Source organism: Triticum dicoccoides, chromosome 4B, assembly GCF_002162155.2.
Source record: "Triticum dicoccoides isolate Atlit2015 ecotype Zavitan chromosome 4B, WEW_v2.0, whole genome shotgun sequence".
NCBI lineage: Eukaryota > Viridiplantae > Streptophyta > Magnoliopsida > Poales > Poaceae > Triticum > Triticum dicoccoides.
The window spans coordinates 541,769,918-541,774,592 of NC_041387.1; positions in this window are offsets into that span (position 1 = coordinate 541,769,918).

Here is a 4,675-nt window from a genome sequence, read left to right on the forward strand (position 1 = left end):
GAGCAAAGGTGAATGATTCCCCTCTCTCATATAATGAATGATAGATAAAATTGGTTATTCTAACGATGAAGCATCGTGATTTGGTAACAGAGGCCACCACCGAAGTGGTGTCTCTCAAGAAAGCGTTGTCCGAGGCCGAACACAAGGCGGCCTTGGAACGCAAGGAGCGCGAAAAGCAGGATGATAGAGTGGGAGAGGTACAACAAGAGCTCCAGGATCACGGCAAGAAGTTCGAGGCCGTGGAGCATGAGCTTAAGGCGAAAGAGGACGAGCTTACGAAGGCCCTTTCAAGTATAAAGGACGCCAAGGCCGAAGCCGAGAAGGCACAGCAGGAAATCCAGGAGGCACAAAAGATAGCGACGGGTAAGAAATTCTTTATGCAAAGCAAACATGTGGAGGAGGCGTTTCTTTTACTTACACGAGTCCGGAGCTCTCCAGGGGCATTCACAGATCTGCCATGCAGCATATCAGATGCTGCGGAGTTCTACCGTGCCCAGGAGGGGATCTCAACGGAGAAGTTGTTCTGGTCCCAGTATGCTGGGGCCGAACATCCAACGCCTCTGAGTGACCAACTGAAGCAGTTGGTCGAACTCCACAGGACGGCCGAAGTGGCTATGAAGGATTTCATAGTCCGGATGTGGCCTGGTGAGCCCCTGCCCACCAGCTACTTCGGTCTGATCAAGCGGATGGTGAATGCCTGTCTGCGGCTCGAAGTCATCAAGTGGTCCGTTTGCATTGAAGGTGCTCACCGGGCCTTTGCCCGTGCGAAGGTGCATTGGGGCAAGCTAGATGCGGAGAAGCTGGTGAAGGATGGGCCGTTGGAGGGCAAGGCGCATCGCTATCCAGACAAGTATTATGAAGGCATTATGAAGGGCGCTCGTCTTGTGGCCGATGAATGTACCAAGGACACAATTTTAGAATGAATTCACTTCTGTTGGGGTTGTATTCATCGTCGGCATCGTCCGGATTGTGTTCATATCCGGTGCTGGTATTGCCTTGGCGGGGCTTGGAGCGGCGCTGGCGACACCCATGCTTTGCTTTCTTCTTGGAGGGGTTATCCTCCGTTGCCTCATCGCCGTTGGTTTCTTTCGGAGTGTCCACCATATATATATCGTATGAGGAGGTGGATGTCCACCGCCCTGTGAGCGGTGGCTCCTGTACGTCTCCTGCATGGTCGTCCATACCGTCGATGTCTTCGGAGTCAAAGTTAAGCACGTCGGTTAAATCATCGACCGTGGCAATGAAGTGGGTGGTGGGTGGGCAGCGAATTCCTTCGTCGCCTGCTTCCCACTCAAGCTGGACATAGTTTGGCCCAGAGCCTCCTGACAAAGAGAGAGACTTTAATGAGTTTAGCATGTCGCCAAAGGGCGAGTGCTGAAAGATGTCCGCAGCGGTAAACTCAATTACTGGAGCCCAACCTGGCTCGGCTGGCTCGGGGGTGTGCGGACCGGAGCCAACAACCGGATACGAGTCCGGGGGCCCTGGGTTACAGGCCTCCACAGAGGTGAGACCTGTGTTTGGTTCCACCGCCCATGAGTACGTGGCCTGCGGGGCGGGGTCCACCCCTCCGTCCTTGAGCAACGTAACCTGCTCCGAATTTAGATCCAGGGCTACTGCAGGGGTGATATCCCGAGCATTGTTCGACAGCAGGTTTAGGCCGTGCTCGTCGTGACTGTCCGGCGCTCCTAGCACAGGCCCGAATCGGTCGAAGATCAAGTCTCCGCGAATATCCGCCATGTAGTTCAAGTTTCCGAACCTGACCTGGTGGCCGGGGGCGTAGCTGTCGATCTGCTCCAGATGACCAAGCGAATTGGCCCACAGCGCGAAGCCGCCGAACACAAAGATCTGTCCGGGGAGAAAAATCTCGCCATGGACCGCGTTGTTGGCGATTGAAGACGCCATCAAGCCTCAAAGCGACGACACAGAGGAACTCTCAATGAAAGCACCAATGTCGGTGTCAAAACCGGCGGATCTCGGGTAGGGGGTCCCGATCTGTGCGTCTTACGCTGATGGTAACAGGAAGCAAGGGACACAATGTTTACCCTGGTTCGGGCCCTCTTGATGGAGGTAAAACCCTACTTCCTGCTTGATTAATATTGAAGATATGAGTAGTACAAGAGTCGATCTACCACAAGATCGTAGAGGCTAAACCCTAGGAGCTAGCCTATGATGGTATGATTGTAAATGTGATCGGTCTTCTAAGGACCATCCTCCCCGGTTTATATAGACACCGGAGAGGGCTAGGGTTTACATGGAGTCGGTTACAAGGAAGGAAATATAATATCCGGATCGCCAAGCTTGTCTTCCACACAAAGGAGAGTCCCATCCGGACACGAGCCAGAGTCTTGAGTCTTGTATCTTCACGCTTCAATAGTCCGGATGATGTATATAGTCCGGCTGTCCGGATACCCCCTATTCCTGGACTCCCTCACCTTTAGCGCTCTCCTCAGTGGCAACATCCTCGGCGACGTCCTTGAGCATGGTGTCAACGTCCTCTAGGTCCGTCGAGGAGAAATCTGGATGCCAAGAAGGAAACAAGAAAAAAGCCGATATCAGAGCCAATAAAAAGGAAGAAAAGATGCATGTGTAGACGGAGAACAAATGGCTTACCCGCGCCAGGACGAGAAGCGGAAGCCCCTTCTCTGCCGAGGTCCGGCATCGAGGCAAAGCCATCGGCGCCTAAGTTCTCCTCCCCCTCCTCCATGTGCATGGCCTTGGTGCATGGTGCCCTTACCGGGGACGCCCCTTGGGGCGGTGTGGTTGACGGAGGCGGCACGATCGGAGAAGCCCTCTCTGGCTCCCCTTGGTGCTGCTCCCCCTGCATCCACGACATGGTTAACACTGAAGCATCACGCATGACGCACGTTGATAGAGGGTGGGTGATGGACTCACGCTGGGGGCTGGGCCAGGGCTGCTGTCCGGGCTGCTCGACACCACCAGCGGTGTGCCGGAGGTGCCTGCCAGGGACTGGCCACTGGCCGAAATCCTGGCCCTCTTTATCCTCTGGGCCAGCGTCTCCACATCCCTGCAAAATAAAGACAAGTGAGCATCGCCATCAGGGGAAGTGTAAGGAATGAGGGAGGAAAGCAGAAGCTTACTCTTCATTTTCTTCCTCCTCCTCCTTTGTTCCTTTCCTTTTACTCTTCGGGCTGAGAGGCCCAAAGTCTCTCTCTAGGATGAGAGGCCCAAAGTCGAAGGCAAACCCCGTGCCAACATCTGTCGGCAGCGGGGAGGGCGGTGGCGTCTGGGAACGCCTGGACAATGAGGAAGCAGATGCCTTCCTCCTTGCCGCCACGGCCTCCACCACCTTCCTCGTCACCGCGGCCCTCGTCTGGCGTGCCGACGCGCCCTGAGCTAGTCGCAGCTGCGCGGCCTGGCCCAGACAAACCGGCTCGCCGGAGGCGGCCCGCCGCAGGACTCGCCCCCTCCTAGTGGCAGGACGGTTGGAGGTCGTGATCTCCTCCCCTTCGTCCTCCTCCGAAGACCCGTCGACGACATCCTCGACGAGGGGGGCCCCGGCACTGGCGCCGCTGGCCTCCCCAGCGGCCGCCGCCCACCGGGTAAGATCCTCCTCCTCCGCTTTCACCGCGGCCCTATCCACCGTGCTGCCAGCATTGCCGGCCTCCTCGGCAAGCTTTGCCGACTCCGCAGCGAGCCTTGACTCCCGCACCCTGGCGGCGATGTAGTCCAGCTCCTCCTAGGAAGTGTCCTGGACGAGCCGCGGCTCGGCGGCGATGTGCGCCTCGTGCAAGGTGTCAAAGAACTCCTGCACCTTGAGCTCGTCGGGCGCGACCCAGCTCGGGTCAAGGCCATGCGCGTTGAAAAGCGGCATCATGGCGATGATCTCCGACCAGCGAGAATTGTTACTAAGCGGGACCACTCCCACCGGCAACTTGAAGACAGGCTCCTTGTCCACCTTGCCGGCCTTCGCGACAGCCCTTGCATCCTTGCTGGACCACTCGACCTCGCCTTCTTCATTGACATCGAGCTGGAAAATCCGCTGGCAGAGATGGGTGTGCCTCAGCACCGTCACATTCTGGTCGAGGTCGGGGCGGAGCCTCATAATGTCAGCAGCGTTCACAAAAAGCCAGGCGGGCCTCCCCTTGTCATGCAGAGGAGCGATTCGATGGTGGATGAAGTCCACTCCGATCATCTCAAGGGTGAGCCCAGCCCGGGTAAGCCAGAGAATCCTGGTGGTGGCGATCATGAGCTTCTCATCGTCGGTGTCGATGTCGCCCCAGTCCTTTTCACGAACCGGCGCCACCCGATGGACCTCGCAAAACGCTGGCGGGTTCTCCTCCTCGATCCAGCACCATCGGCCCCGCCACTCTTCCCTCCTCTCCTTCATGGCGTCCTCTGGGTATGCTCCCTTGGCCCTCGGGATCCAAGCAACGCTACCAGTAATGGCGCCTCCCTTTTGGATCCGAGGGGAGAAGTAATGGCGGAAGAGAGCCGTCTTAGGATGCACCCCGACAAAGCCCTCGCAGAGGTGTGCGAAAAGCGCCATGCACGCCACGGCATTCGGAGTAAAATCCAGGAGGCGGAAGCCGAAGGTGTGCATAATGCCCTTGAAAAAATCAGAGAACGGGGGACAAGCCCGCAAGAGAAATAGTCGACGAAGAAGGGATACCGATTTGGGCCAGGACCGGCGCTAGCAGGGACGACGCGTGTGTCT